This window comes from Calonectris borealis, chromosome 2, assembly GCF_964195595.1.
Source record: "Calonectris borealis chromosome 2, bCalBor7.hap1.2, whole genome shotgun sequence".
Lineage (NCBI taxonomy): Eukaryota > Metazoa > Chordata > Aves > Procellariiformes > Procellariidae > Calonectris > Calonectris borealis.
In genome coordinates, this window is record NC_134313.1 from 21,217,794 (window position 1) to 21,242,714 (window position 24,921).

A 24,921-nucleotide genomic window follows, 5' to 3' on the forward strand; every position below is an offset into this window, starting at 1 on the left:
TCTCCTTAAGGTTGAATAAATTGAGCCTGCTAACAGAGATATCTAAAAGAAGCTTATATTATTTACGAGAAATTTATAACGGTGTCGATTATTGAGACAATGTAAACTGTTATATGCCATCCCTGCTTGCACAAGTATTTCTAGTTTAAGGCAAAGAAATAAAAAATAGAAATAGATGTGTCCATACAACAAATGATTGTGCCATAAACATGAATTCAAAATATTAGTGGAGCAGCTCTTAATTCCTCCTGCTCTTTTCTGAAAAGTCCATGGAAGAAGCTAGTAGAGTGATCATCTCATCTCTCACTTTGAAAGATACTTATAATGTTTACACATCAAACAATAGTATTTGTTGTGAAGATTTATGTTTTACTTGTTCTTTAGTGTTAAGCAAGATGATACAAACTGAGTACTGAAAATGAAGCAAGTTAGACCCTTTATTAGGACTTTATGTTCCTGATTTCAGGCAGTCAGATGCAAAAATATTTTTAATGGGTGCCTCATTTACCTATTCTATGAGTATGTATAGACACAGATGGCTTTAAATTTGAAAAGTCAACAAAAATTTGTTTGAAACATGAAAAATACCCAAAAGTATGACATAACTGGTAGAACCACAGTTATTAGTCTCTAAGGACAGTAAAACAATACAACACATAAAAATATATATAATTATAGACAATTTTTAATTTTGTGTTCTTAAAGAACACATTATGTTAAGGAAAATAAAATAATTTGCAAAATTTTGATATTTGACAGAACTTGTACTTTCTAATTGTCATGAGTTTTAACACACTGAAGTTTTTGTTTTGTTTTGTTTTGTTTTTTAAATAAGCACTCATAAACAAGGAAATAAATGACACATAGCAAGACTAGAGCAGCTTCACCTTAAGGGGATACTAGAGTTTCCACAATTGTATGAGTTGTATATGTTAATGACATTTTTTAGACAGGGTTATACATTAAGTAATAGTGAACTCTAACTTTTCAGAGTTAAGTGGAATTTAATCACCCAACCTCTGGATTTTTGGGGAGTTGAGCAATTAAATTCTATGAACCTCTGAAAATTTGGGGTTAAAAGGGTCTAGAAAACATAAAAATAAGGAAATTCATAATGATGGGTGACCCCAAAAGACTTGGAATTTGGGTAAGCTATGGACAAGTGTCTGAAAGTTCAGATGTTTATCTGATCCTCTGGAGCCTACAGAGTTGGGCTGGAAGTCTTGCAGGAGGGTGGTTGCTGTTAAGATTTCTAGCACTTCTGCTTCTGGTCATAGTTGAATATAACCCTAAATAGTCTTTATTTCCTGGTATATTCCTCCTATTTTTTTCTGGGAAAGTGATTTGAAGGGAATGTATTTTACAGTAATAGTAATATTTTCTAATTTAATCAGTCATTTCTCATGTAAAACTGCAGAAAATGGACTTTAATAAGTAATTTAAAATCATTAACTAAGACAAAGAAAATGAGAAATAGTATAAAATTAGTACATTGTGTCCTGACTTGCCAAAGAGCAAACTTCAAAGTATCATGTTGGAAGGGGACTTTGGTTGAGCTCTTGAAGGACTAGCTTGGGATTAATCATGTTAAATGTTTCAGTTATTGACCTGAACACAGTGGGTGGAAGTTTCCTAGTGAAAATTGTTCATGTCACAAAACTGGCATTACTGGTATGATGAAGAATGAAGTATCATTCAGGGAGAAAATGTCACTGTGATCTGAAGTGATAGGTTGAGAGGGAATATATTTTATATCCACAAATCCAATGTGCTATTTAAACTAAAGGACAATGCTGGAACACGTGAAAATTAGTATATGGGAAAATTTTGGGATGGAAATTAGAAAAATGTTCTTAAACAACGGCAATGAAGTCTTGTAACAACTCTCCCACAGGAACAGTGGAGGCAAGAAATATAACTGCTTTCAAGACAGAGCTAGAATAAATATTTTAGGGGATTACAAATTGTGATTGCCTGTGATTACAGAAAACAGGAATCAATGACCCAGAAAATGGAGTTTCTTCCAACTTTTAAAAAATATTCCTGTGAATCCATGAGACATACGCATATGTTTTAAAATTTGAAAACTGCTGCTAGAGTTCAGATGTAGTGGACAGATGGAAGTGGACAATCAAACAAATAATTTAAACACACTGACTTTTTCTCCCTGATGTTTGACATAACAAGGAAAGAAAATGTTGCTGGCATTAACTGTAATATAAGTTATTGTATAGAAAATTCATTAATAATTAAATAAAATGTAGATATAATCTGCCTCAGCTTAACTGTCTTCTGCTTTTCTTACTTGAAGATTGTTAAAATTTTTCAAATGTCCTGTGTGGGACTTGATTTTCCTCCTCAGAGATCCAGCCCTCAGATATGCAAAACACAACAGACATAATCTAGGAGAGCATTCAAACTCAATTTTCAAAACACAAATTAATCTCCAGAAATCACACTGAACCTGACATGAAGCCTGTGTGTTAGGCCTACATGTTAATCAGGTCGATACATTTCTATGGCATGGGGCAAGAGAACATTATGATTTTTTTTCTCTTTCTGTTTTTGTTCTACATATCCTTTTTGTTTTTCCCCAGGTAGTTATGTTTTATAGCATTTACATCTCAGCATAGGATCTGAGTATTGGCATGACAGTCAGTTTAAAGCATTGTCAAACAGTTTCAGGTAGGATAACTATCCTTCTGTGAATATTTGCATCTGTTATTTAAAGATAAATTTTCTCTCTTTGCTATCTGAATAAACTATAAATAAAGACATAAGAATCAAACATGGTTTTATTTATAGTATTATTGCCTGATTGAAGAAAAACATAAGCAGGCAAAAGTTTCAAAAAGTACTGAAATTCTGCTTTTATTAATTAATACTATCCCCTAAAGAGAAGATACACTAGAGAAAACAGATTTTAAATTTTCAGGTTTTGGTGCTTTGAATCAACCACATCCATACAGAAAACACTGATTTGTGACAAGAAGTGGAAGAGTGTCCGTTTTCCCTGCATGTTTTGCTTGTTCTTATCCTTCGGGATAAAAATGCACTATCAGCTTTGGAGCACTCTCTGACTTTGATGGACTAGAGCTCCTTAAAAGGCAACAACCATATGTACTGTCTCTTGATGTCACAAATTCAAGATATAAAATAGTACTTTAATTCTAATGGCAGATCCAGCCAATTATACCTATCTTTATTTGTTTACACTGTGCTTGTTAGGAATTTATCACCCTTTAGGGGCTCTGGGTGCCTACAGTAGAAACAGAATATCTTTCTGTTGGGACTATAGCATACCTGTATAGATGTCGAGTTCTTGAAAATGCCACTTCTTTAAAAATTGCATAGTGGGAGACTGATGTCTTTCACTCATTTCTTTTGTGCATTGCTTCTACAGAGTATTAAATGGTCTCAAATCTGAAGGTCTCATTAGATTTTGACCTTTTATGCCTGTATCACTATAGAGACACTTTTGGCCAGGAGAATGTTAGTGTCTTTTAGAGCTGGTGAACTAAATCCTGAGGTAAAGCAAATTAATTTATTTAAACATTGTTGGTTTATATTTGCCCCATTTTATTTCATTCAATTATTTTTCAGTGAGCTGAACTAGTGTCATGGTTTAACCCCAGCCAGCAACTAAGCACCACATAGCTGCTCGTTCACTCCCCCCACAATAGGATGGGGGAGAGAATTGGAAAGGTAAAAGTGAGAAAACTCATGGGTTGAGATAAAGACAGTTTAATAAGTAAAGCAAAAGCCGCGCATGCAAGCAAAGCAAAACAAGGAATTAATTCACTACTTCCCACCGGCAGGCAGGTGTTCAAAGGAAAGCAGGGCTCCATCACCCATAATGGTTACTTGGGAAGACAAACGGCATCACTCCGAACGTCCCCCCAGCTTTATATGCTGAGCATGATGTCATATGGTATGGAATACCCCATTGGTCATTTGGGGTCAGCTGTCCCAGCTGTGTCCCCTCCCAGCTTCTTGTGCACCCCCAGCCTATTCGCTGGTGGGGTGGGGTGGGAGGCAGGAAAGGCCTTGACTCTGTGTCAGCACTGCTCAGCATTAACAAAAACATCCCTGTGTTATAAAGCGTTTTCAGCACAAATCTGAAACATAGCCCCATCAGGCTACTATGAAGAAAATTAACTCTATCCCAGCCAAAACCAGCACAACTAGTATGCACAATGGAAAATAAGATGGAAAGAGAAGTGTTATTGAAGTAGAAATTTGACATTACAAAAGACAAATTGGAATATTTTCCTGATTATTTGCAGAATATAGTTTTTTGACATAGTTCAAGCATATTATTTAATAAGTTTTATTTTAAAGTATAAAGGAGCATTATGCAACAGTTACATTGACACGTGTAACATTACCTAGGGTTTGACTGCATCCCTCCACACAACAAGAAGTATACATAGACAAAGCTGTCTGAAATAGTGTTCAAAACCTTGAAACATTTTATTTTGATAAGCATTTTAGCGTAATATTTATTCAACATTTTTAATTGATTCATAAACATAGGCATTCAAAAACAAACAAATATTTGAAAATGGTAGTAACTTTTGTTAGAGGTAAAATAATGTATGACTTCTAATGCATAATTTCTGATAGAAAGCAAATGTCATTTTATTCCAAATGAATGATAAATATAAAACTTTCAAAAATAATGTAGTTGTATAATTCACAGTTGCTAAGAGCAAGAATTGGCAATCTTAATTAAGAATATCAGTTATAAGCTAGATACATCAAGACAAAAATACTGTTCAGAGAAAGATTTTGGTTCCAGAAATTTTTTTTTTGTGATGATCCTTTAGTATTGCTGTTGTTGTAATTGTTGTTATTCACTCTGTCAGTTTTTAACAACTATGGAAGAAATACCATTATTTTTCATCTGAGTTAGGAATGGGTGAACCAGCTTGTAGATTTGAATATTTGCTTAAAATTAGAATTTATTTATTTATTTATTTATTTATTTATTTATTTATTTATTTATTTTTCAGCAATAAATAGCACAATCTTCAAAAAAATGTATATGGGTCTCCTTTTTCTCCCTGTATATATCCTTATCTATGTGACTTACTATTAATACGAAGATTGAATATTGTGAGGAAAACTGAGCAAGTATTAGAAAACTCAAAAGAAAAACCATCTTGCTCTCATCAGAGTTTTAAGCACATTTCTGGTTCACCAACATCCAGATGAGCCTTACAAACGCAAACTCTTTGCCTGCATGAACCTTTTTTGCATTTCATTTCTGAATAACCTGTACAAGAGACTATGGAATATAGTTTTTGGTAGTTGACAGAACCCAAGCGAATAGTCCATTTTTGAGGCTGTCAGAAATCTGCCTTATCCATATGGGCTTTACATTTGGGAAGACGAGAAAATAGAATCTCTTGGCAACCTTTTGTTGCATTTCTGCCAGACATATGATATTTACATTAAGTTGATGTTTATATGTTTTTGTACAGGAAGATTCAGTCTTTTGTATTAAAGCACTCTTTCTCAGAAACCAATCTGGAAAGGTTTAAACACATGACTAAGTTTATGCATTTTTGCATAGTCACATTGAATCAATGGGATAACTTGCTGGGTGCCAAATTACATCTTGACCTAAGTCTTTACAGCTTTGTGGCCTTAAGTGTTTTATACAGCTTCAGTGGTTCTATATATAAAAAAAATTAATTTTACAAGAAAAAACAAGCAACAAAAGCAGAATTCCACTCAGAAATACCAAAAAAACACACAAAATTTACCATTTTTTTGTGTTAAGGAATTTCTCATGTATCAGCAAGTTGCATAAAATTAATCTCAAGATGATGAAATACAATGTCCTATTCAGGATTTTCCCTTATAAACTGTAATTTTGTCCTCAGATACAAGAATTTGATTTACTTTTGCACCAGCAAAAATTACACAATTTAAGGTGATTGTAGGCCACAAACACTCAGTTGCCTGATGCTACTGAAAATTTGCTCATGATTTTCTTAGAACCTACCACTTGAACAAAGAAGTCATTTAAAGAAATATCGAAGTGACTTTTTTTCTGATGTCTTTAATATTTTGGCACATTAAAACCAGAACTGAATGAGGCAAAATTTGCCTAACATATGCCCATATGTTCCCATATTCATGTGGAATCGAACTTTATCCCTCTTCACTTCTCTAGTGTTTATTATGGTGACATGTTCCTCAGCTGGATGTAGACATTACAAAACTATTCTATTCTCAGAATAATGGCAGTACAATGAAATTTTAGCTTCTTAAGTGTACTGGAGGGAATGATTAATCTCAAGTGACAAAGTGTAATTATATTTATAGTTGCAAAAAACCAATGAGCTAAAATTCTGCAAACTGTACAATTTCACCTTTTACATCCCTCTCTATTATTCTATTAGCAATGCTTACAATGAGGCATGTTAGGTGGAGATTCACTTAGTTATTTCAACTTCTTTCCAGTGGAAAGTCAGTGTTTTTAATTGGCTTGCACAATGGCTTATTTAGTTCAGATCCACTCCATTACCAGATTTCTGATATTTTTTCAGTTCCTACTTGGCAAAATAAATGCAAAATATGATTAGGCTTCATGAACAGAATGGATTAGAAGACAAGAGTTCTCTGTCCCCTGAGATGTTTATATTCTTAATTTTGTCTACATTCAACAAGTAGACAATGAATTTAAACAAAGCTCTTTCAATGCTTTGTGGAAAAAATATTAATTTAGTCAGAATATTCACTTTTAAATCAAATGTATAATTTTTATTTCTCTAATGCTGGCTGGAAAAAACAGTGTACTCTGGACTTCAGAAATTTGTCTATCAAATGCTGTCAAAAGTGATGCAATTTAACAAAATATTTCAGTTTTGACAAAACAACGTATTTTAAGGAAAAGACATTTCACCAGCTTTGCTAGTGAAAAACACCAGTTTAAAAATAATTTCTTGAAATATCACATCCTTCCGAACTTTTTTTTTCAGTTTTATGTGCATTGCCTTTCCATTTGCAGCTAGAATCAGATGTAGAAATAAATAGCTTGTGTTACAAAGAAGGCCCTTGTTGCGGTATATCAGTCTTGGAGCAGGAAGTACTAGAAATATTGAGATAGACGATTCTCAAGATTGCCAGCTCAATTTTGCAGGCCCAAGGGGATCTCATTTTTTAGATAAGCCATTTAAGGTTTGTCCAGAACCAGTCTTGGGTCACTTAAGAGTTCAGGAAAAAACTTCTGTTACATGAGCAATTATTGTCGTACTCCTGCAGTCTTATCTTCCGCACAGAGATTTGACTAAAGTGTTCAAAGGTTTCAAAAAAAATTCTAATGATAAAAATTGTACCATGGCTCTACGAAGTCTCTACCCTACAGTTAAAGTACCCATTTAAAAAATCCCTGTGAGCCTACAGGGCACGAAGGGGCTAAGATTTGCTGCTATATGATAGATGAACAAAATCAGTCATTACAAAAGCCTGGCTGTTAATTTGCTTTCACATGTATCTCTGCAACGCCTGCTATATCGTCTTATTTATGCAGATACTTCTTTTCCATGTTGCATGCTTTAGGGCAATGTGGCTAACCCGTAATGGCAGAAAGTAGGCATTAGTGAAACACACTTTCTTTATCTTTTGACAAACGTGGAGGAAAGATTAGGAAATACTTCTGGAATGGCTTATGTTTTGATCAGGTGCATTTGCAGACACATCTCTTATCCCTCCCCAAAATTACAGAAGGATTTACAAGTCTTACTGTGAAAGTGGTGTCAAAGACATCTCTAAGTCAAGAAAGACATTCTTCAGAGCTTCAGTCCAGCTGTTGAGAGCTTTCTTGGCAGGCAGCTCTCATCACAACAAGGTGTTCAAAGAGAGGGATTTGCTCGGAACTGGCAAGTTGTAATGATGCTTCACAGGCATCATATGAATTGTATTAAAGTGTCTTGGGATTTAAATGAAACTGCATTGCTCTTCCTTGTAATTGGCAAATTTAGGGAATATGCTATTGTTGAAATACATCAATATAAATGTCCACAGAAGAGACTTTTGTGCACTGTAGTGAGCGTAATAGCTTTTTCAATGAACGCAAGCTTACTAAAGAACAGCTTATTTTAATCTACCTGTTTGCCTTGTCATTTTATCATGATGATTTGGTTTCATTACGTCAAGGGATTCACAGTTAGAACATGCATATATACATAACAGCTATATAGAACATACGTATATAACAGCTTTTTTGCTGCTCTTACTGCTACTGCTATGCAATAGGGAAGTGTGAGAAATAGAAAAATTGGATTAGTAAGAGTATATATTAATCTCTGCGCTTTATTGTAGTGTTGGATATTGGAGGGGAAACATCCGCGAGATTTATAATGGGAATTGTCACAGTGCTCCAGCTGATTTCTCCAAAATGCAAGAATCCTGCTCTCACTGTACCCTATGCTTTTGAGAGAGGTGGAAAAAAGCCAGTTGTATCTGGGTAAAACTACCTCCCTTGTAGTTTCAGCATGTTGATTTAGTCCTAAACACTCACAGGCCTCCATCCTGCAAGAACTACTGAGATACAAAAAGTAGAGGATAATCAAAAGTCATGCTAGGCAGCAGCCAGTGCGAAAAACGTGTATCACCAATGAGCCATAATTGTCCAGGCCTCATCAAACTCCCGCCGCAGGTTTGATGTCACTTTCTTGGGTGACATAACCTGTTTTTACAACTAGTTCCCCGTACAAAACGGAGGGCACGCTTGCCACAAAGGGAACTGCCGTTCCCAGCACAGTGGTGAGGATATTTGCACTGATGGCAGGGAAGAGGGGTTGGCCTGCCAGCAGAAAACAGATCCAAATTTTGATGAGGACTACAAAAAAGTGGCATTAATTGGAGGTGAACAGTGGTAACAGCTGCCTTGAATTATTGCCACTACTCCCCAGCCTTTTCAAGACATGTTCACGTAATTCAGGAGCACTATATTTCACCACCTGCAGCTATTGCATATGTTCAGAAATTTTTGCTTCAGCTTTTTACATTACTCCCTGGGACACTGATTTTTTATGAACTGTATACATGGTGAATTTTACCAACATATCTAGTCCCACTGACTTCACAGCTGTTTTTCACTTACCTAACATACAGCAGGAATCATTTTGTCATAATCATGGTGGTCTAAATGTATAAGAAAATAAAAAATGGTAGAGGGAAGGTACTAGCTGGAAAAACAGATGGATTTTCAGACCCACTTTGTCCCTTGATCTCTAAAGTTAGACATATACACTGAAGTTCTGCATAGCCGGGGTAGGATTAATGGAAATTTTGAAAATCTTAAAGGTGATGTCATCTGGATGATTTTCAGAATTCTTCTGAGAGGGCAATATTTTCAAAAAAAAATTAGAAATGCTTTTGATATTTTAACACCTAAAGCCAACTAAAATAGTTTATTGACTAACTAAGGATTAAGGAAGTAGATTTTTAATAGAAATATTTAAAAGGTTAAATGTAATTATTCTTAATTGTCAGTACAAAACACTTTTATTAGAACTTCTCAGTTACATTTATGTGTTTCCTTTGAATTTACTTAGGCTGTATTTAGATTAACTTTATATCGATGGAACAGACCAGAATTTATTCCTTGCAGATGAAAATCAAGGAGGAAGTCAAATTACTCAAAGGTACATTTTTATATATTTTACATAATAAGATTTCTTATCTTGCTCCTCTCAAAATAGCCCTTTTCCCTCTGCTGGCATGTCATGACAAAGAGCATTCAGCAAAGCAGAAAAGTTTTATGGTAAAATACCATATCTGGTTCCAATGAATAAAAAACCAAACCACCGGACAGAGATGAGGCTGTGCCTCTTTATTTTAGCTTAATTGTTGATGGGAAGGTCTTGGGAAGGATGAGTTGGTCCGAAAATCTCTAGTAAAAGTTTTTTCATTAAAAAAAGGTATGCTATTGAATCCAAACACACATTGAAGAATGTATCAGTTTAAAAAAGTTTCAACAGGGGTAGTTCTTTAGGTCCGACTTTTTTCTGGAAAGATAAAAGTTTTTAAATGATTATTTACATACTAAGTCACCATTTGCAAAAGTGTCTGAAAGGTTTTGTTTTCATACAAGTGCAAAGCAAAAACGTATTTCACAGCCTTGAAGTTTATCATGAAAGGCTTAATTTTTTGTCCATCTATGAAGGAAAGCTTACCTTATGGGTACCTACAAAGAGGATTGTCTCCAAATTCCTTATCTCTTTCTTGAAAATACTGGAATTCCTTTCCTCTTTAGTAAATATTTTATTAACAGTGTAGAAACAAATTGAAGACTTGCACCTATCTGTGGAGAATAATTGATTAGATGGGTGACAAGTGACATGAAGAGCAAGAATCCAGTTCAAAACCCACAGTTGCTCTGCTGCTGAAGAGCACTGATACTTTTTTCTCTACTGTTCCCTAAAAAGTGCACAGCCAATATAAGCTTTTTTTATAATTACAGTTCTACGATATGCACTGTAATTATAGTGCTATGGTAATTCCCTCTCTTCTGCATAACATGCAAGGGTTTTTTTTTTTATAGTTTTTTGAATTTCTAAGCTGGTGAGCCAATTAGGTTTCATGTTTTTCTTTGTAAACTGCAGTAGTATAATTTTTAAGACTACATGTATTCTGCTGCACTGACAGGTACATTGCAGCTAACAGCTTTTCATATCCTTGAGAAAATGCTCAAACTTATGGTGCTTTGCTATTCTGGCTACTTTTTCAGTAAAATTCCTTGATTTGTTCCATTGTAGGTCATTGCTCTGTGTTTCATCCATACTCTTTTCCATAGCGCTCTGTCTTTAATCAGCATTCTTTTATAATAGTGTTAATCTTAGTTTAGGGGTTTTACTTCTTTTTTTTTCTTTCCAAGCAGTTTGTTTACTTATGTAAGGGGAGAAGTAGAATCCTGTTTTCAGCTTTAAAAATGAAAAGAAACCTACAAGTCCAGTGGAGGTCTAAAGTCACATAAACTAGGTTATAAAGAACTTTCTCCCAGTTGGGGAATCTGTTTTCTCCATTCTTAGTTTTCACCACACCTGTAAGCTGACAGCTTGTGACTATTACCAGACACAGTATCAATCTATCAATCACTGTTTGCTTTTGTTAATTAAGAGCAGATGGCAACTGCTAAAAAAAACCCCTATGTGGCTGTTGATGAAATGGAAAAAAAAAAGCATCTTGAACAAGTTATGTACTTCATGTACACACAAATGTGTGGACTAGAGCTTATTAGAAAATACACAGTTTCATTTACTAAGAATTAATGAAATTGTTACCTGTCCACTGAACATTTGGCTTTGCATAAAAAAAAGGCAAAAAATATATTACTTTTGGTTGAAACTGAAAAGACTAGGTCGACTGAAAAAAAAAATTTTTGCTTTAGGTTAAGCCTGAATTAGGCTCTGTAAGGTGAATCAGCCAGGTTAACACTGAACAGAGTCCACCTGTATCAGGTCAGGCTTCCTGGTCAGATAAGACCTATCACACTCTCCATTTGCTCTTCTGACTGTAGTATGCAAGTCAGTGAGTTGTGGTGCATTTGGCTGATAATGTCTGATCTTTCAGATATTAGGGAATTTTCTGCAACAATTTTTAGATGAGTTTGGACATGGTCAGTACAAAATATTCAAACTGCAGCTTTCTTCACTGTGGTCAAAACCCTGGATCAGGAGAGACGATTCCCTGCTCTGCAGTGGCATTACTTCTACAAGCAAGGATGTGTGTCCCTGATTGCATCGGGAAATGACATGATTTATTTTCATATAAAAAGAACAAAATACACAGTTTTGCAGAAAAGAAAATCTCACTAGAAAGAGCAGTGGATCTGCAGCAATATGAATTCCTTCTCTGAGTTCATAAACATACTGAGAGCTCAAGATCCAGCACCCTTCCAACAGCCAGACTAGGAGTCATATTAAAGTCAGCCCTGCTCAAAGCAGCAGTCAGCATCTACATCCAAAGCTATGCAAAATGGCTTTGCTCAGACTGGACTCTTAACCACATAGGTCAAATATTATCTTAAATTTCAGATCACATCTGTCTTCTTTTCTGCTCTGCATTGAGCTTGAAATGCCTTTGGAAGGTTCACTTGCACTAGCACAAGTGACGAGAAATTCTGGTTTGCAGCTAGAATCAGAATCGAGTCATCTGCATTTCAAAAAGTCTACTCTCAAGAGAGTTTCTCCAAGTTTTGAAGTTAAAAGTAATTCAGATTGTTTGTATGAAAGATTGGTAATTAGCTAAAACCTTTAGCTGCTTCTCTTACTTGAATCCAAGCTCTAAAAACATGGTAATTGGTATTATGCAAATGTAATTGCATGAACAACACCAGCTTTGTTTTTAATAGCTTTGTTTCAAGAGGATATTTTCAGATTTGTGTACTCTACTCTTCTGTTATCCTGATTTAAAAATAAAAGTTTATAACAACAATCTATACTATAGGAAACCAGAAGTTCATAAAGCATGAAAACTTTTCTAGGAATGTCGTCGTCATATTATACTATTTTTAAAGCGTAAGTATGTTAAAATAAGATGGAAAAGAAAAGATTATGGAGATTAAGGATAGAATTTCAGCAACAAGAGGGAAGGTAGGGAGAACAGTCCCTTTGCCCAATCTTATTTAGTTTATATTAGTCCTAAGTGAAATTTGAAAAAGTATGCTGGTATCATTTAAACTGCCTTAGAGGGATGAGAAAATATCTTAAATAAATGAACATGTCAAGCATAAGATGACTTAACATTATGGTCACATTTTACATATGAGTGGTGAGTCTGGCACACTGTAATAACTTGTTTTATCTTCCGCTTAATGCAGAAAGTATATATGAAGATATACTGAAAAAAATACAGAACTCAAACTCTTCTTTGAGAGTAGTATCTCCTACTTGAAACTTCAGCCACCTAGAAAAATTCAGATCTTTTGTTTACATAAATTGTTGTTCCTACAGTGGTTTTTACAAGGCAAAAAGTAAAACAAAACCAAAAAAGCAATCAGTTTTTCTTTCTCTGTGCAGTTGCTTTGGGCGCAGACAAAATGCAGATGACTCTACCTGCTGCCCAGCTGTGAGGAACTTGCTGCTCCACCTGCTAATTCAAACCCAAAAGGGCCAAGTATCCATTTTGTTTCTCTTGTGCACACACTCACACAGGCTTAGCACATAGACACACACATGCACTTTATTTGTCTGTTTGTTAGTTGTCCTTTTTAATGAAGTAAGTCATCCAGATTGAAAAATTTCTCTTTTTCTCTCAGTGTGGGAAAACTGAAAAAACCCTTGCAAAATATTTTTGAAATGCTGGCAGCCATGGATATAAGCCAGAATAGGCAGCTGGGCTTTATTTTTGCTTTGAAGGGCCCAAAGATGTATACAAACTCATGCACTCCCTCTTTCTCATGCATGCACTGAGTCCCATGGAGGTCTGGGCTGTATCTGAACTGTCTTGCGGACCCTTCCCCTTGGTCCCTAGACTAGTGCTCTGAGCACTGCTGTGATTATAGCTCTTGATATTGATTATTTAACAAAGAGGGAGTGGGAGTACAGCTGAATTTTGAATCGAGCCCTTTTTTCTCTAAGATGTTGATGTGCAGATACCAGTGAACTTTCTGGGAAGAAGTACATCAGCTCTGACAGAGAGCGCTCAAGATGAGGTTGGAGTTTTCCCCTGTGGGGTAGCCTGCGAGGTTGCCCCTGCACCGAGCTGTCAGGGTTCAGAGCCTGTGTCTGAAGCCACCACACATGCACAGGCAAGTGCCAAGAACACTGGGATCAGCGGCTTTTTGGTTTTCTCCCCAATGCTGTTGCAAGTTTCTTGGGTTCTTCCCAATGGAGAGCAAAAAGCATTTATGAAACCTCAGACTTTTGTGGGATGAGAAAAGTATTTCCTCCCTTATTGCAAGCTGAAGGTCTTCATGTGGCTTCCTAAAGCATGTCTTATGGAACTGTGTACTTGAGGGTTGGGTTGAAGTCATACATTTATTGCTGCAGAAGATTGGTGCCTGAGCGCTCTCTCCAGTTATTTGGTCATTGTGGAGTGTATGATAACGGATAATAGTAACAAAATGTTAAATAGTAATTTAAAAAACATTTAGGTATAAAAAATAAGTAGAAGGTACTTTAAGACAAACTTGTTTCAATTTATTTTCCATGTGATACGAGACGAATGCTCTGCTATGTGTGCAAAACTCAAAGCTTGCCTATGAGTCAAAAAAGTGTTTTAAGCTGTCCTCCGTCTACAAGGGAAAAAAAATCTAGTTCTCTTTCAACATGAATCTCATGCTTCAGTTCATGCCCTATGGGAATACATGCTCAATATTTCAGACCTGAGTCCTCCAAGTCCACAACTGCTGCAAGAATGTAAAAAGTATCTATAAATCAAATGCTGATTGGATTTTGTTCATGTGAAAGGCAAAGTCAAAAAGCTACCGATTTCCAGTTTCTCAAAACCTATGTGCTAATGTGCTTGCAAATACCACTTTTTCTCCTTATAAAAACTCTGTAAACTGAAATCATTCAGGGCCAGCAGGGAGTGAAAGTTTCTGCACGTAATGTGATTTCACACGGCATTTATCCATGTACAACACATTTTTCCATAGGAATTGCTCTTTTGTATATGCTTGTTCACTTCTACATTCAAAAGACAACCAGGAAGACTTGTCTCCAATCTCCGATAGAGGCACAAAGGGTAAGGAAATGGATTATTAACCTTAGGCTGTCATATGGCATCCTAGCAGGCTTATTGTGCAATAAAATGTAAGGTGTGGTGTCTTATCCCCAAGCTGAAGCTCAATCTTTTTAAGGCCACATAGGTGTAACCTGAGATTGACAACTTCAAGACTTGTTTCCTATAAGGAAGAAAAAGAGCATGTATTTTTATCACTTTTGTGGAGACATGAACCAGTGGAGCTACGTGAAAGCCACAAACACTGGGAAAGAATATGTGAAAATCTGCTTCTCATTATGGATATATGTTAAACTGGGCACTAATTCTATTATAACATAGGTGACACTCAATTGTTTTTTCTTCTACTTGCAGGAAAAATTGATGTGGGATTTATTGCTGATTTAGCTAGAATTTTACTGTTCCAATATATTGTTTTCAGCAAACCAAGCATATGAAAATGAACATTTATTTCTGGAAGGTTAAGGTGTTGTTTTCTACTAGTGGTTCTTTTGGTGCTGTTAGATGATCACGTTTTTACTCCTTTTATTACTGTACTTGACCCAAGTGTCCTTTTGCTATGGAAAATTCAGACATTTGGTCAAAAGATGCATCTGTGAAAGACTGCTTCATTGAGGCCCGTGACTCAGAGGAGAGTATAACTCTGTGAGATTGCCTGAAGAGGATGAACTGAGGTGCCAACTCTTAATTTCTGTCTAAGGTCGAAAGTGGATGTTTCTAGGAATAAATTCTTCATATCAGAGTTGTTGAAGAGTAGCCAAACTTACACTGAATCACTGAGAGGTGGCTCAGAGACCGCAGGTCTGTCGGATACTTGGGCTCTTGAAACGGTAAACAAACCCCTCAGCCTCCCGGGGTTCGGTGCTAGGTGGGCTCAGCTCAGCTCCTCTTCCTGAGTTCACTGCTCGGTGGGAACTGCTGTGGGAGACGTTCGCTGCGATGCTTGTCAGCAGCACAGAGGTACCTGCCAAACTCACAACATTGTTCACTTCACAGGCTTGCAGGCAAACGTATGCTTTTTATCGGGCTAACATGTACACCCTGCTGGTGGTGACATTTAATGTCTTCAGCACTTTAAAAGTTTTAAAGCAATGCACATGGCTTGTTACGAGAGGAGGTCTTTGGTCATTTTCCATTGCCCACAGATTGAGGCGTACCCACACTTCTCTTTATAATTATGCCACTAGTAGAGCTAGCTGTTCACTCCTGGCAAGATTTACCTATGCAAGAGTACATTTTGCTGACAGTAGGCTGTGCAGTATTTAATAGCAATAGAGAATCCTCTGTGCGAGGATATTCCATGGCTCACGTTATATTAGCACTTGTCAAATACTTCTTGATTTATTCAGCTGTGAAGTAAACACTATTCCCATTGTAAGGTACTTCACACACATAATGCATTTCAGAGTGATTTATCTGTACAGGGGAGAACTGGAGCCTTGGAATTGGACGGATTTTCAATATGTAGCATCTTTATTAGCATTAGGTATGAAAAGCAAGTTTCTGGCTGTAGCTGCATACATTTTGTCAGAATTTTGGGAAGCCATCTTCATGGTGGCTGTATAATACTGCTGCACAGAAGGCTGAATGTGGTGGCAAAATAGCTGCTCTTCATTTAATGTGAACATCAAGAAGCAGCTGAGCTCTTGTTTCAGAAAAAGATAGCTGAAATAACAGGGGCCACTTGGAGGATACAAGCCATATTTAAGGTGGATTAGAGCTTTTCCTATGAGTAGTACAAAGGATCTCTAGAAAGTGCATTAGAAAAGCAGAGGCTACTCAATTGAGACAGAGAATCCCTCCAGCAATCAGGCTGCGAGGGAAAGAGAATAAAAGAAGCAGCAGATGAAGCATGGCTGGAGGATCCTTCCTTCCCTTCTCCCCAAAATGAGATAGTTGTCTAAAAAGAAAAAAATGCAACATTACTCTTTTGTTGGCTGAAAATAACTGTTTAGTAATTTTTCCTTTTCAGATCCTTGGATGTGGGTTTTTTTTGTCATTGGTGAGACAAATGAAGCTAAATATGTTTTAATTCTTTCTCCACTGGTCTTTCAGTCATTTTAATTGCTTTCTGATCTCATCTTAAGCCTGTCTGTGGCTCCATTTTGTGTGTGTGTGTGTGTGTGCGCGCGCGCGCATGTGCATAGGTGGAACCCAGTGTGCCAAGACCAGGCCTGGCATCATCTTTACCTGGGGTTAGGACAAGGGCCTGAGATCAGGGGCCTGAAAAGAAGGCTGTCCAGCCTAGAGCAGGGGCTTTGTAGGCTTTACAAAATATGTCTACAGAAGGAAAAGTCTGAAGCATCACATTACTGCAGCTCTCAGCACTTAATTCCACTATACTATTTTCATTCGTCTCTTCCAACCACCTTTGCCTGAAATTCAACTCTTTCTACTATATATATCCCAGGCACTTTATTTCTGCCACTTGAAATAAATGTTGTTCAGGATATTAAAAATAAATATTATTTTAGAAAATGTAAAGATTTCCAAGATCTCATTGCAAACCGCAGTCATTTGTGAATATGCATGGTTTGGGTGATTGATTATACTTGCCTATAATAAGTCAAAAATTGACAAATTTTAAGTAAGAAGTACCCAAGATGTATTCATTTAAGAATAAATATAAGTTTTATCAAAATTAATATTTTGAATATTTAAAAGATAAATATTGAATGCTTTTGTACAAGATGCTAATATGTCATCTTGTAAGTTTTTGTAAGCATGAACTTTTTATGACAACATACTGGCTGCTCTTTGTTGTTTAAGACAGAGCAAATATCAGCAATGTTACTAAGTGATATAAAATGATAGGGTAAATGTGATACTAAAATCTATTAATGGAGAGAATAAACATGAATATTTGCCCAGCTTTTAAACCCTTCCTCTAACATCCGTCCAATAAGGCATTTAGGACATCTTTTGCTGAAGTGATGAACTTGCTTAAAATTCACAAAACCATTCAGTTGACCTTATTATATGAAAAACATGGAGATGAATAAAATGATCAACAGAAAGTGCCATAAAAAAAAATCTGCTGTGAAAATGGTGAAAAGCCCAGCATTAAAAATAATCTAGGGAATAGGAAAATCCTGAAGGCTGCAGTTGTGTGCTTTTGAGTCAAGGTGGCCTTGACTGTATGGAGCAGTCTGTAGGAAGGACTTTGTCCAGACACACATTCTGCTGTGCAGGTGGCAGCTTTTCAAGAGTTTAGACCAGGGGACAATAACATTACTTTCTGGCCTAGAAATGTGTCATTTTCTCACAGACAGAGATTTGGGGAGAAGGGAGGGAAGAAGCAGCCATAAGTGAGAAAACCCAGTGAAGTTCTCGGGCTCGGACTGAAGTCAAAGCAGCCTTTGACAGACACAAAAATGTGCAAATGTGGTTTATCAGCTAATTACGCCTGCAGAGGCCTGCCTTAGAGCGTGCATTTTCTGAAGTCTTGGTCTTAGTGTTCTATTCAATCATTTTAAAGCCTTCAATTTAATATATCTTTGACTCCTTTGCAGACTAATATGCCTCCCTGTGAGAAGGCTTTGGGATACTCAGCCCAAATCCTTCATTCTTAGTTTCATTGTCAGACTCCCTAAACAGTTCCTCTTTCCCTTTTCATCCCCTTACCTGTCATGTGGACTGTTACCATGCCTCATCCCTACTTGCTGCTTCTCCAAGATAAATACATTCAGGCCTATTATTTTAACTTACATGTTGGTCATGTTTATTTTTCTTCTTTCAGCAACCTCTAGTTGCCATAAAGTTCCAGAAGACTTACTGCAGCCCAGCTGCCTACAGAAGGCCCGTCTCATCTTTGATACCTCTTCACAGGTACAAGCCAAAGAATGTTTGTTCATTCACTCAATAGCTTCAGAAGTACTGCATAGTACTTTGTAGGATTATGTCTATTTTGCTGTCAAAAATGCTTCTATGCTGCACTAATTTTCCTAGATTACTTCCTTCCTCTGTACTGCATGAAATTATTCTTTTTCCCTGAGATTTACAGTTATTCAAACAAAAAATTTGCTTCCCCTAGCCCTTCTCTTTCCAGCTAGTATTAACACCTCTTCCAATTCAGTGCTGTCTCAGAATTTCATCCGTGCTCTCTATACTCCAACTTCCAGATGGAGATAGTCAGTAAGGCCCATTGCCAATCTCACTAGCTGTCTCTTCCAATGTGATATTTCTTCTTTATTATAATTCTTTATTTTCTCCTTTAGCCAGTTCTAAATCTACATTTATATCTTTAATAATTCAGATTGGCTTGGGTAAGTATGTCAAGCAAGATTTTGTGACATAGCATATCAAATGCTTTATTAAAATTTAATTCTAACACACTACATTCATATCATTCTGTGGTCCTTTAATATCTGAAAAACAGTTTATCAGGCAAAGGGGTTTTTCCCTTCACAGCTGATTATTTGTTGCCCATTCTCTTTTATATTTTTTTTCCTCTCAGAGACTGTTACATTATTTTACTCCATTTCAATTTATAAGTTGATAAGTATTGCTGTCCTTTCCTGTTGGAAATCAGAACATTTACTTTTCTCAGTATTTTTGGAACCTACTTAGTTTGCAAGATCTCTTGAAAATGGAGTTATTGCTGGTTCAGTTGTTTATTTATTATTTGCCTTTCAAAACAACATAGAAAATAAATCAGCCATAAGTGTATCTTATGAAGTTGTATGAGAGTTGTATATATGTTCATATTCAGTAATACTTTACCGAAAGGAGATACACTGGAGGTGTGAGGGAGAAGGGAAGGAGATAGTGGCTATGCCTGGTGGTGCAACGGAGACAAGATCCGTGAGCTAGCAGTTATCCCATTTGCTACATCTAGCCCATGCAGAGACGCTACGTTTATCTTCAGAGCCCTATAGCCAAAGTTACTGATCTCTGAGTTATGATGTAATGACAGGCTGAGGCATCTATACTGCTTCTGTTTTCAGAACAGACATTGTCTCTATGTTTCAGAGTCTTTGCAACATGATTGATTGCTTGGTGTCAGCATGCCCAAAATGTGATGTTTTTCATTATGGTTGTTTCCAAAGGTTTAGAAAAACCTGAAGACAAGAAAGCGAGGAAAGAGAGAAGAGCACTTGAGAAGTATAGTATGAGTCAGGAGTGTATTTGTTCAGGCATATTTACTTTTGCAGTATCTGAATCAACTTCTAGTTCTACCAGAAAGATAGAAACCTAAAATAGTCCTTTAAGGTTCTAACACATTGAGACACGCTTGGCAGAACTACCCATTTTGAAAACACAAGACCTCATTATCTTCACTCATGAAAGTGTTTAATACAAAAAAACCTGAAGGATAGGAGGGAAAAGAGAATGGAATGTATTGGAAAAACTTCTGCTTTAACACATTGGTCTAAATCAGATCCGGGGTAGGAATTGGCTGAGACAGTTACCCGGTTACTGCCACTTAGAGCTGCCACAGCAAAGTGTATTACACTGACTGCTAGGACAATGGATGAATCTCTGCAAGCAAACGGTGCCAACGCAGCCAGCTAAAATCAGTTCAGCACTTCAGAGACAGTCTGTGTGAAGAACACGTGCTTTCATGAGAGAAGATAATGATGGGAAACAACGGCCATTTAAGGGCTTGCAATTCTCTGTGTATCTTTAAATATGTGGAGTCCTGCCTACCACGTCCCTGTAGGAATTAGCTAAAAGCTGCAGTGATGACCGTTTCGCATTTCCATTCTTCTTCTAGAATGGAATCATGTTTGTCTGTAAAATCAAAACAATAGAATTTTACATGGGATAAAGAAGGTGTGACACGAATAACATCATAGTTATAAAAATAGCAGACACTGCATACAAAGCTGTCTGGAGGATAAACACTGTTTTGCAGCAAGTTTCAAGGTTCAAAATTTTTATTCTATTTTGGAACAAATCTCAAACATATTGAAAACTTTACCAAATAAAATGATGAAGAAATATTAGGTTTTGAGTCAAAACCAGAAATGGTTTTATATAAGAAGGTTCTTTTGACTTCACTATATGTGTTCATATTTGTTTCTCTCTCTTGTGCTCTGGGATACATATTTTACTGTCTGAGTTGGACTAAGGATTTGAACCTGTGTCTTTGACATCCCAACATCTGAACCAATGAAAGGTGAGGATTAGTCTTGATCTTTCTCCTGTTTGCGGGTTGGAACACTCAGAAAGCCTTGGATCTGCAAAAATGTTTTGGAAACAGATACATTTCTGGAAGACATCTGCTTCAACAAATTCCAAAACATTTGTTCAGCTTTAATCATTGTCTCTTCCTCCCCTTCTATTACTATGGCTATCTGCCATTTTCTAAGAGATCTAAGAGATCTAGTTGTCCAAATGTCATTACAATGCGGTGGAAGCTAATCATCTAATTCCTGCAGAGTTTTAAAAATGTCAGACTTTTTTTCTTTATGAAGAGAGTTTTTAGAGAGGCCTCCAACTGATTAGTTCCTGCTACTTGCCTACATGTTTATCTTGTGCATATAACATGTACTAATTACATTATTATTGTATTAATGTGCACATAAAGGATTAATTGATATAGCCTGATTCCTGCAGGCAAGCTATGCTTGTATGAACAAAGCCTTGTTTTCAAACTGTGCCTTATATTTTCACCTACTCCTGATGATTACGATTCTTTGTTCTTTATGTATGATAGTTATTTCTATAACCATTAATTATATAGAACAGAACAGAACAGAACAGAATAGAATAGACTATTTCAATTTCAGTTGGAAGGGACCTACAACGATCATCTAGTCCAACTGCCTGACCACTTCAGGGCTGACCAAAAGTTAAAGCGTGTTATTAGGGGCATTGTCCAAATGCCTCTTAAACACCGACCAGTTTGGGGCATCAACCACCTTTCTAGGAAGCTTGTTCCAGTGTTTGACCACCCTCTCAATAAAGACATGCTTCCTAATGTCCAGTCTAAACCTCCCCTGGCGCAGTTTTGAACCATTTCCACATGTCCTGTCACTGGATACCGGGGAGAAGAGATCAGCACCTCCCTCTCCGCTTCCCCAAGTGGGGTATGTCGCAAAGGAAGATTATCTTTACCACAAAGATTAGAGAAAGCTGGATTTTCTGAGACAAGAGGGCTATTGAACTCACCGGAAGAAAAGGGGAGTGAAATGTAAAAGAATAATCAAATAAGCATACTTGTCCCATGATCAACGCTTGTTTTTGCTGTTCTTTCCCTTGACCCAGTAACCTTCTAAATCAAGGAAAGACATGAGGAAAAAAAAGCCACTTCTGAGAGGTAGGAACAGAAAGCCAAGGGGCCCCTCCTCACCTCCCCATAAGCACAGAGGCTCTGGAGGGACTGGGCTGAGGTTTTACTAGGACTGGCTTGGTGGCTTCTCAGCAGCCTCTTCTAATAGGTTTCATACAGAGCCTTGAATTGAAAAAAAACCACATTTGTAACATGAAGACAACTCTCTGTCAGGGTAGGTCCCTCTTTTTTGCTTAGGCAAAAGTGCAGAGGGACATGTCACTCCCGAATTTCGTTGGTATTTTATTGTCAGGAAAAGTCAAATGTGTGAAAACAATTAGGCATTAAAAATGGAAATTCTGAATGTCCAAAGGAAAGTAAACAATAGCATATGAAAATCAGTGATAAAGACTTTAACTTGGCCCATTAAATAGGAGTGCATGACGAGACTCTCATCCCAAGACTGACTGTGGCTTTTTGTTAGTTCAGTGGCTTTCTTCAATCCAAGAAAGAGCTGTATTCAGCTTTTCTTGTCCAGAGAGAGGTTTATTTTGGCCCAGGAATTTAATGAAATGAAATTTGAAAGAAAAACTGAGCTTTGGGTGAAAGTTGCTTGAAAGCACAAAGGGTTCAGGCCTTTGTAAGGCTGCTTTATAAGAAAGGTTCGCATGGCTTTCCTTACATGTAACATGACATGACATAACTCTTCAACTATACCTATGCTTCTGAAAGCTTCCCAATATGCTGTGTGATGTACAGTGTGACCTCTGAACTCACAGCTTTGCATAAAAATAGCTTAGAGAGAACTACTGAGAAGCACTAACGAATCCTCATGTATGCGAGGTTGTGACCAGTATCTTTTGAAGTCCTAGTGGGAGTTATTTTTCAGATGGGAGTAGCTGAATGGTTTTGTCCCCACAGAGCTGCAAAAAATAACTTTTCTTCCCTTTATTGATATTAGTGGTATCGCAGGAGTTGTCACGTTAAGGTTAAAATTTTGTTTCCTTTATAAATCTCGTTTGTAGAGGTTTTCACATCTGGGTTATTTCAAATTACATCAAGCTTCAAGAAATTTGGTGTCTAAACTGTCAGCATGAGTGTGATTTTTTTTAAGCAAAAATATTTAAATCCATTAAAATATTAGAGCTATGGAGTGGGAAAGTATAGCACGTGTTCCCATGGGATCAATGGGAGTTTTGCCTTTGACTTCAATGGAAACAGGAAGCGGGCCATAACTCGTAATCAGTCTCAGAATTCCCCAGCCCCATCCCATGCTCCAAACTTTAGCTAATATTTAAAAGCTGATCCCAGAGTGTGTACGTGCATGTGCCTTTTCCCTCTGCCAACCTTTTAACAGGATTTTTGTGGTGTTTTAGCCTGAATTCACCTCTGGTTACAGTGCCAGAACACCTCTATTGAAATAACACCTCAGTGTCAGAGCAATGGCAAACAAGCCACACATACACTTCCAGTGCCCCAGGCGCGAGAGACTGGTATCTTGTTTCGAGTCCCCTGAAACGTGCCGTCACAGAGTGAGAGTAACTAGAGATGGAAAGACGAGTATTAAGTCGTATGTTACTCTCCCCTGCCAGTCTAAAATTGTTCCCCTCAGTTTACAATCTAGTTTTAAATGTCCTGAGTATTAAGGGGCATCCCACTCTTTCCTCAGGAATATATACCGCTTAACAGACCTTGCTTTAGGAAACATATCCAGATAGCCGCTGGATATTCCCTGAACCCAGTCTAAGGGTAGCCTCCTTGACCACACAAAACAATCATGTCGTCTTTGACTCCCACTTTCTTTCAGTTCTTGCAGATGATAATGTCTGTTTCTTCCTACCTCCTTCTGTCATTACATTACCTAGCTATATATACAGGGATCTTTTAATATTGCATTATACTGTTGCCTTTGTTTTATTTTGAGGATGAAGGTATTTTATTTTGATTTCATTGTATTTTTGGCAGCCATAGATAAGACAGGTACTTTCAAAATGTGTGTGTTACAGATCACAGTACAGTAGAAATATCCACAGCTGCTCTTTCTGAAGTTGATAACATTTCACAGTCTACAAGTAGTTGTCTTCTGTTCTCTATTTGTTCTTGCACAAATACTGACTATAAAATTTACTGTCCAAAAATATGCTTGACAGCTGAAATAACATTCAGCTTTCCCCGTATTTAGGAATGCTGCATTATATCATGTCAGGTTACAACATGCAGTATCTGATAGAAGTTACCTGAAATAATGCAGCTCAAAAAAAAAAAAAATTAAAAAAAATCAGGAATTTGGGCAGACTTTCATCTTCAGTGTAAGATAGCTCAGTTGATTATAGGATAAAATGACTTACCAGAAACATGTGGTTTTGAGTAAGCTTGTTGCTCATGACAGTGTACTGTTGCTTTTAATAATAAATCATATGCCCATGATGTACATCCCTGTTCATCCATTCCTAGGTTGTGCCGCATTCTACAGTGTATGTAAGAATAAATGAAGATTGGTAACAAAACATAATATGGTACAGTGAACAATTCAGACTGAGGTAATCCAAAGAAACTTTTTGGCTGTTTCCTTTATTACGTGAGGTGCTGGAACAAGATCTCTGGTAGAATTGAAGTTTCTTATGCTAAATTGCCTTTCATTTTTTGAGGTTTTAATCAGCAGCTGATGAAGCTCAGAAACTCACAGGAGTTAGTCCAATGATGTTTCTTCCACAAACCCAGCATTTTATGTCCATGTACACAATATTTTGGTAGTCCTGAAGACAGATCTAGCTCCATTGAGTGAAATTTCAGTGGAAAATTAAACCTATAAAGCCCCTCAGGCTAACTTCTCACTAGCAAATACTGTTGAAGAAGCTAGTGATTAAGATAGTCAAAAGGAATGAGCTAGGTGAAACTATGGCCCCACCTTGATCAGTGAAATTTCTCCCCCGATGTCAGTGAAATCAAGAGTTCAATATTTCCATACAAAACCTGTATTTAGCCATTATTGTGAAGGATTA